Source organism: Fukomys damarensis, unplaced genomic scaffold (assembly GCF_012274545.1).
Source record: "Fukomys damarensis isolate Sample0158 unplaced genomic scaffold, DMR_v1.0_HiC HiC_scaffold_1, whole genome shotgun sequence".
Classification (NCBI taxonomy): domain Eukaryota; kingdom Metazoa; phylum Chordata; class Mammalia; order Rodentia; family Bathyergidae; genus Fukomys; species Fukomys damarensis.
In genome coordinates this window covers 31,220,951-31,230,909 of record NW_022900913.1, presented here as the reverse complement: position 1 = coordinate 31,230,909, position 9,959 = coordinate 31,220,951, and the positions used below count along the sequence as shown (strand labels likewise).

General features: G+C 36.4%; 1 pseudogene; it reads left to right on the top strand.

The window, feature by feature from the left end:
• Window positions 1-7,212: 7,212 nt before the first annotated feature.
• Window positions 7,213-8,724, top strand: LOC104850710 (annotated as a pseudogene).
• The last annotated feature ends 1,235 nt before the right edge of the window (window positions 8,725-9,959 follow it).

Below are 9,959 nucleotides of genomic sequence, written 5' to 3'. Positions count from 1 at the left end.
CACCTAACATGCCCTCAAGCAAGCCAAGTGTCTGAATTTCAATTGTTTCATCTATTTCTTTGTAGTAATGTCTTCTATTTCTAAGCTTAAGGTCACTACATTTTCCTCTTGCTCCTATCTTTTAAACAAATACCACTTCTCTTTCACATACTTCAAATTGATTATCTTTTCCTATTTGGGTTTGGATATTCACCAATACATTTCTTTGCTGACAACTGATAAAATTGCAAAGTGTTCTTGTTGATTACCCAATTTCTGTTGATAATATAACAAAGATAATGACATGTATGTATTGCTGCCTGTAGGACACAGTGCTCAGGAATGTAGATGGAAAAAGATAAAACTAGTGTCTACATGTCATGAATAGTAAATATAGAAGGCATAAACTTTAATACATATATTGGGGTTTGGAGTACATAGATGGCCCTCCATATGAATCCTACAGAATGAAGATACTACTAAAGAGTGCTGAAACCTCTTAGGTGACAAAGGACTCTTCTTAATTTTCCATTGAAGATTTTGAGCAGAAGTTGTAATTAGAAAGAATATAATCAGAGTAAGAATCAAAAGGATATTCTTAATTAGAAACAAGGACAGGAAATGGATGCCTGCCACTTCCGTGTGGGTATATCCTCACACAGAAGAAGCCCTTTTTTGGCCACAGAGTGTTTTCTATAAGCCTGAGAGTTTCTTTTACCTTTCTCGGCTTTGTTTAGGAAAATCAGGCAAAACCAAATTTCAGTTTTATTTTTGCTCACAGATGTCCATTTATCACCCTCCCCTTACACCACATGAGGTCCCAGGAATGGCTCTAAATTTCCATGTGAGAGAAATTTGACCCCAACCAGTTATCTAAATATGAAACCTATGGGAAACCATTTAAGTAGCACTGATAATGAATGACAGGGATTGCATTGTCTGTTTTCCAGTGGCCTGATGTAGCCTTCTAATTATCAAAACATCATGATGCATTATTTCACAAGAAGATTACATATTTCTCAAGAAGATTACATATTTCACATCTAGTTTCCACTTGTAAATTTATGCATGTTGACAGCAGAGAGGATTCTCTTCAGGTCATGGGACAAATTCTCACTAAACAATGAAGCCATAGTATAAGAAATGGAATAAGCATCGGCCTAATTTTCCTCAGCAGTTTAATTCACAGGATCTGGATGTTTTTCTTTTTGTTTTTGGTTTCCTAAAGAAAAGCTGCATGTTTTAATTTATTTGCTAAACTTTTTTCTCAAAAAGGTTGGTGTGGAAGGTAGCTTTGCCTTCTTCAAAGATGTACCTTGGCAGTACATTAGCAAATGAACAAACTTCCTATGGAAGACCACAGGATACAACAAGCACAGGAAAGGCTGTGGAGAGCTTTAGGTCTGTGACAGACATCAGGGAGAGGTACAGGAGTCTTTGTGAAAATAAGGACTGTAGCAAGTAGACCATGAATAGTACATAAGACATGTTTACATATTTGTACTAATCCTGCTTTTATGTAAAAATGAACAGTTTCATGATCTTTTACAAATGTACTATTTTTAGTTGAAATAATTTCTGATCAATACTTTTCAGGAATATGTAAAAAAAAAAAGAACAGCGATATTAAATGCAATCCATTTACCATGTGGCATGTGTCTTTCTTGCATTATTGTTAATATTTTCAACAATTTAATTACATAGTTGATATTATGACCATTTAATTACGAAAAGAGTGAAGTTCAGGACACACTTCTAATAAAAACTGAGTCGTGATTTCTACCTTGTGAATTTAATTCAGTTTATTCTCTTTCTATAATGATTTGTTGCTTCTTTCAAAGACTGTCGCTGGTCAGGCATGGTGGCGCATACCTGTAATACCAGCACTCGGGAGGCTGAGGCAGGAGTATAGCTGTGAGTTCGAGACCAGCCTGGGCTACATAGTGAGCTCCAGAGCAGTCTGAACTACATAGTGAGACCCTGTCTCAAAAAACAAAACAAAACTAAAATGCCTCAAAGGCTGTCACTGAAAACATTCTCCTACTTCAAGAGGAGCAATGAACTATCCAGAGACTAGTGATGTTGTATTACACAATGATGGTTCCCCCGCTAATTTCTCTCCTCTCTCTTCCCCCTCCTCCCCTTTTACCTCAGCTATGTCCATTAATATTTTTTCTGTTAAGTTCCTTTTTTACCATTTAATTAGATTTCCTCAACCAAGGCATTTTCTACTTCTAGGACAGACTAGCACAATCTGAATGTCATCATGGAACATCATGAGTTCCATACATGAGTCTTCAGAGAGGTATCTAGTTATACTTTTCCAATTTTGTTTGTACGAATTTCTTTTCCTTTTCAGTAGTGAGAACTGAGCCTAAGACCTTCACATCAAGCTATAATTTTAGTCCTTTTTAAATTTTATTTCCTTTAGATAAGGCCTAACTAGGATTTTAAGTTGCCCAGGCTGAGCTTTGGATATAGTATACACACGTGATTGTGGTGGGAATCACAAATATATCTATATCTATATCTATATCTATATCTATATCTATATATCAACCTATTGGTTTAATAATCAATCATAATGTTCTCATTACTCATAACCCAAGCATCGGTATTGTATAGCAAATAGTAGTACAAAGCATGCAAAATCAAATGCATTTGCTGTGTTCGATGTATGATGTCCTTTTCTTAGAGAAGTCTGTTTGCTCATATCCTGGCAGGAGTACACCTTGGAAGGAGGCGAAGCTACCTTCTACACTAAGGAGGTACCAAGAGGTGAGAAAAGTGTGGACACTGTAGTGATCAGTAACCACTCTGGGGCCTTGAGGGCTAAAAGGAGCAGATGGGCTCAAGGCCCACCCAGCTTCACACACAATAGTGGGGTTCACAGCTGGGGTCCAGCTTCAAACACAGCAACACTGCACTTGTATACTAAGCCAGAACATACGTTTTTTAACCCTCCTCTTTCACTTAGCTGGCATTGTAAAAACATTGTGTGAAATTTTATTTATTGAGGTTGATTATTTTCCTGAAAATTGAAATTCTGACTATAAAACTTTACCTTTTTTTCCCTTTTTGGACCTATCTCAGTCTTGGAGATTACATTTCCAAATCTAGATTACAAATTGAAATCTTTTCAGACAATTTTTGAGTGATTTGAGGGTCTTCCAGAAATTAACACAAAATAATTGCAAATTCAAGATTGTCTTACTCACATATCTCTTTATACAGTTCACACATTAACAGGCTAGAGATTTTTCCAACCTAAAAACAAAAGCCCCATTTGTCAAATTTGTTTTTGCTTTCCATTGTAATGTTTTTATTTCCTCAGGATGACTGAGGGAAAGTCAATATTGTTCTCGTGGGAAAATTCTGTATACAAATATTCTTATATTCTTTGGAACATTTAAATTTGCTTCTAATTTTGCTATTTAAATTTCCTATTTAAATTTGCTTCTTCTTCCAAAAAAGAGAAGTGCTTAAATGCAAGTTTATATGAGATTTGTACGACTCAGGCATTTAAAATTAGTTGTCTGAGTTTTGGGTGCTTTCCAGACATTATGTTGCTACTTATTTTAAACATCATTTATCGTAGGGTGGCACTCAGGATCTCTTGTTTATAACTAAAGCCACTCGTGCTTACTCTTTCTAGCCACAATTCTAAGACTTCCAAAACATTTTTATGCTTTTTCTTAGGGACAAGTACCGAAAACAGAATGAGACAGAGAAAATAAATACCTGGTTTCAATATTTTCTCTTTTCTTTTCCTTAATTCATATTAATATTCATAAGTGGATTGAAACACTGAAATGGAAGACAATATAATAATAATACTTGAATAAGAGATTTTGAATACCAATTTCACTACTTACCAACTATGTATGTAGTGTAGAGAAGTTTATTAATTTATAAAATGAATACACATATAGAGTGGATATTACAATGCTTTTTCTAATATATATAAATATTCAGAAGAATGATAATAGAACTTATATATTTTGAAAACGTTCATGTTCATGAAAATTAAAGTTCTGTTCAATCAAAATATTTTCATCATTATGACTAAAACTGTAATGTCATTTTTGTATTGCAATAAATTATGTTATACACATTAAGTAATTATCTTAAGGCTGAAGTAATAAACATGCAAGAGCAAATATAGTTTATATAGTGTGAAACATTTATCATGTAAGGTAGCAGAGTATATACTGAAAAAATAGGCAAAGTGACACATAACTTTCAGTTGAGAGCTGAAAATAAAAAATGTGGTTTAGAACTTATAGCATCTCCATGGTTAAATTGTAGTGTGGTGTCTAAATCTAATACCGTGGTTGTCTAGGACACACTTACCAAAATGAGGGACAAGATCACTGAAAGGACAAATTAACAGAATAAATTTTATCATCATCTTGAATCTTCCTGGGTTCTACCTGCACATTGAAATTTTGAGGGCATGGGATTTAGCTAAGTGGTTCTGCTGCCTGCCTCGTAAGCCCAAGGACCCAAGTTCAATCCCTCATACCAAAAACAAAAAAACAACAAAAAAAGAAATTTTGAGAAAATATGTATTGGAAAAACAGAATAAAAAGGAGCTAATATTTGCTAACACTTATTGAACCATATCAGGTGCCAGAAATCATGTATATAAAAATAAAATCACTGTGTAAGTAAACTTTTGATTGGCAACAGAAATAAAAAAGAAGCAATCCTTTTTTGTTTCCAGAGGATTTTTACTGGAAATATAAATTGTTTCATTATTAAAATGTTATATAGCCTACCTTTTATTTTATTTTTGTCTTATACCTATGGAAGTGTGTCTTAGTTTTGCTATTACTGGGATAAAACACCTGACACCCACAACTTAAAGAGGAGAGATTCATTATGGCTTACGTTTTCAGTGTTTTCAGTTCATAGTTTGCTGTTCAAGGCAGAAGCTTCTCCGCAGAGGGGAACGGCAGAGTGAAGCTGCTTAAAATATGGCAGCCAGGAAGCAAACAGTAGGGAATGAATTAGAGACAGAGGGAAAGGGGCCAAGGATGGGGTTATGCCCTCCCACGTCTGTCCCCTATTCGTGTGATCCACTCCTGCAGCCAGACCCCACCTCCTAACAGCACATTCAGCTATGAACTCACCCATGCACAAACCCACTGACGGGTTGCCCCCGTAATTCAGTTGCATTCCAAAATCCTCACTGTGAACACTTGAGATTTCTGAGGCTGTTTTGGATCTAAATCATAACAAGATGAGAGGCAGTGTAAGATCTTGGTAGTTAAAAAAATCATGAACATAGTGTTTTGTTTTGTTTTGTTTTGTTTCATTCAATGTTTTCCAGATCTGCCTTAGCAAACTACTGAGTGGTTAAAATAGAGATTTATTTTTTCACTATTCCAGAAGCTAAATGTTTAAGATCAAGGTGTATAAACAGTTGGTTTCTTTTGAGTGTAGTAACGCAGGGAAATAATCCTAGCTTCTTTCCTTGGTTTATAGATAGCTACTTTCTCCCTGTGTCTTTCACATTACCTTTCTTCTGTGTAACTGTGTCAAAAATTTTCTCTCTTTTTTTAAACTTTCTCTTTTATCAGAACAGTAGTCACATTGGATTAATGTCTACTGTGATGATCTCATTTTAATTTAATTATTTCTGCCAGGACCCTATTTCTTTCCATAGTTACACGTTGAAGTACAGAGAATTAGAGGACCACATAGAAATTCGCTAATTCCCTGACTTATGAATGAGTTCTCTTCAGCAGAACATTCATAAGTCAGCTTTGTTGATAAGCCTGCACGGTGAGTCTTATACACCTCTGATACAAGTAGATAGTGTAAATAATTTTAAAAACCACAAATACTGTAAAAAAACTATTCTTGCTTTAAGTTACCTTAAAATGATGTTATCATACCATACAGCTACATAGCTACTTCCTCAACTTGTTTGCACCTCCAAATGATCATAATGCATGGTCTGTGTGTATCTGTAAAAATTCACAAGAATGTTCCCAAGTTGAGGAATAGAAAAGGTAATTCATCCCATAATAACCATGGTTCTCATGCTTGCTCTTTCCAATACCAGCAGGTTGATTTACACTAGATGCTCTGTAGACATTTGATAATTATTAAGAATTAATTATAATGAAGATGCAAATGAACTTTTCCTAGAAGATATAAGAAACAAAAGGTTTCTAAACTAAGGTAAAATAAAACTATTCACATTAGAATAATTTACCAGCATCATTTTCTAAAGAGGCTATCTTTCATTCAGCATATGATTTGGTCCCCTTGTCAAAGATCAGATGGCTAAATGTGCCTGAGATTGTTTCTATGTACTTTATTCTGTTCACATGCAAAAGATTGTATCTATATTCATATTTCTTACCAATTACTAAAATAAAATTAATGGATCAAAGATTTAAATATTCAAAGACAATATAGCACAAGGTAAAATAAATAGAACTCTTGAAGACATGGGTGTACACCAGACTTTCTGAATAGAACCCCAATTGTACAAGAAATAACACAAGAATCAACAAATAGGATTATATTAAATTTTAAAAGTTTTGCAAAGCAAAAGAAAGCACAAACTGAAGAAAGTGACAACCAATGACAAAATGAGAAAAAATTTTGCCAGCTAAAACTTGGACAAAGGAACGAGTATCTAGAAAATACAAAGAACTAAAAAATTAAACCTCTCAAAATGAAAGAACCAATCAAAAACTGGACAACTGAAATAAGTAGACAGTTCTCAGAAGAATTACCAAGTGGCCAATAAATACATGAAAAATATTTGACATCTCTGGGCATCAGAGAAATAAAAATTGAAACAACATTGAGATTTCATCTTACTCCAGAAAAAAATGCTTGTCATCAAAAAATCAATAACAAACACTTGTGAGGCTGAAGGGTGAAAGGTTCCATTCTACACTGTTGGTAGGAATGTAAACTAGTACTAGCACTGGAAATTTATCAGAGATTTCTCAAAACACTAAAAATAGAAATTCCATTCAATCTAGGTATCTTCTGGAAAGAACTAAAAACATGGCATTACAGTGACATATGAAGACCCACATTTATAGCAGCACTACTCATACAAGTTGAATCTTAGAAGAGGCCTATATGAACTGAGCCAAAGCAGCAGGTGATGGCAGCAGCAAAGACGGTGTCTGTGGGGTGTCCAGGCCCGTGAGGCGATGGCAGAGGTGGGATGGCTTTTACCCAGTGCTCGACTTCTGAGAAAGGGAAGCTGAGGACATGGCAGGAGTGTTTGACATAGCCCTAGACCAGCCAGAGGACACAGGCTCTGAGGATGAGCTGGATGGGGGGGGTCAGTTAAATGAAAGCATGGACCATGGGGGAGCTGGACCATATGAGCTTGGCATGGAACACTGTGAGAAATTTGAAATCTCAGAAACTAGTGTGAACAGAGGGCCAGAAAAAAATAAGAGCAGAATGTTTTGAGCTACTTTGGGTACTTGGTAAAGGGGGCTATGGAAAGGTTTTTCAAGTGTGAAAAGTAACAGGAGCAAATACTGGGAAAATATTTGCCATGAAGGTTCTTAAAAAGGCAATGATAGTAAGAAATACTAAAGATACAGCTCATACAAAAGCAGAACAGAATATTCTAGAGGAAGTAAAGTATCCCTTCATTGTAGATTTAATTTATGCCTTTGAGACCGGTGGAAAAGTCTGCCTCATCCTTGAGTACCTCAGTGGAGAACTATTTACGCAGTTAGAAAGAGAGGGGATAATTATGGAAGATATAGCCTGCTTTTACTTGGCAGAAATCTCCACGGCTCTGGGGCATTTACATCAAAAGGGGATCATCTGCAGAGACCTGAAGCCAGAGAGCATCATGCTTAATCACCAAGGTCACGTGAAACTAACAGACTTTGGACTACGCAAAGACTCTATTCATGATGAAACAGTCACGCATACATTTTGTGAAGCAATAGAATATGTGGCCTCTGAAATCTTGATGAGAAGTGGCCACAATGGTTCTGTGGATTGGTGGAGTTTGGGAGCATTAGTGTATGACGTGCTGACTGGAGCTCCTCCATTCACTGGGAAAAATAGAAAACAATTGACAAAATCCTCAAATGTGAGCTCGATTTGCCTCCCTACCTCACACAATAAGCCAGAGATCCGCTTTAAAAGCTGCTGAAAAGAAATGCTGCTTCTCGTCTTGGAGCTGGTCCCAGGGATGCTTGAGAAGTTCAAGCTCATCCTTTCTTCAGACACATTAACTGGGAAGAACTTCTGGCTCAGAACGTGGAACCTCCTTTTAAACCTCTGTTGCAATCTGAAGAGGATGTGAGTCAGTTTGACTCAAAGTTTGCATGCCAGGCACCTGTTGATAGCCCAGACGACTCAACTCCCAGTGAAAGTGCCAACCGGGTCTTTCTGGGTTTTACATACGTGGCTCCATCTATATTTGAAAGTGTAGAAGTTTTCATTTGAACCAAAAATCCGATCACCACGAAGATTTCCTGGCAGCCCACGAGCACCTGTCATCCCAGTCAAATTTTCTCCTGGGGATTTCTGGGGAAGAGGTGCTTCAGCCAGCACGGCAAATCCCCAGATGCCTGTGGAATTCCCAGTGGAAACAAGTGGGACCGAGCAGATGGATGTGACCATGAGTGGGGAAGCATCAGCACCACTTCCGATACAGCAGCCAAACTCTGGGTCATACAAAAAGCAAGTTTTCCTGTGATCTCCAGATGGCCAGAGCACCTGTGTGTGAATCTATGACAAAACAATGTCTTTAATGAATTGGAGGCTAAAAAGAAAACACGACAAAAAACCGGGAGGGGATATGCAAGCATCCTACAAGATGAAAAAGGAAAATCAAAATAACAGTCTCAAAAGAGTCGGTTTCATTACCTAGAACACTTTGGACAAAGGAAAGAAACATGGATTTAAAAAAAAATCAATCAGTGGTACAAAAAAAAAAAAAAGCAAAACAGTATTGTGGAACTCTTAGCTACATTAATTGATTCCTAGCAACATCTCAACGTTATCGAGGATTTTCATGTTGATGATTTGAAAGTAACAGTATTAGGATAGTTTGCTTCTGAATCACTTCTGATTATGTCGAAGAAGGGTTATCCTTACATTAGGCAAAGTATGAAATTGCCTATAATACTTGCAACTATGCACAAATTAGCATGCAAGCTTGATCAAAATTTTTCCAGCAACATGGAGTCAAACACAAAAGAAACTTACCAATTGATGTTTTACATGCAAGCAACCTGAGTTTTTCAAAAATATAAATATATGTTTTTCAAATAGATTTTTGATTAAACTCATTATGGAAAACATCCCAAACTTTAAAACATGAAATTATTGGTTGATGTGAAGAAAGCCAGACAGCTTCTGTTTCTTCTCTTGATGAAATAATAAAATGCAAATGAATCATTGTTAACTGCAGCTGTGGCTCCTTTGAGGGCTTAGGGTGGACCTGGGGTTTATTTTCAGTAACCCAGCTGCAATACCTCTCTGTAATACTAGGAAAAATATCTATTTAATCATTTCTACTTGCAGTACTGCTACGTGCTAAGCTTAAATAGAAGCCTTGGAATGGGCATAAGTTATGTGTCCTACATTTCATCCTTGTCCTGGGCCTGCATTGCACTGAAAAAAAAAATTGCCACCTGTTCTTATACCAGTATTTGGTTCAAGACACCCGATGTGTTCAGCCCATGGCTGAAGAAGGATGGAAGAGTCAGAATAAAATGTATGAGGGCAGCAAAGCGGGAGAGATGGAGACTTCCAGAGAGTGAGAGAGTATTGCTGTGGCCCACTCTCTGATCTCTGCAGCAAATTGGTAAGGTTTTTAGTTTTACTTCTTACTGTTTTTGCTGTCCACCTTCCTTAATATTTTTTCCTCAACAACTGTAAGAAGGGAAACGGGTCTAATGTTTTTTTTCTCCTACACTGGTGCTACAATTTTTTGATTGTAAAAATACTTGATGGCCTTTTAATGA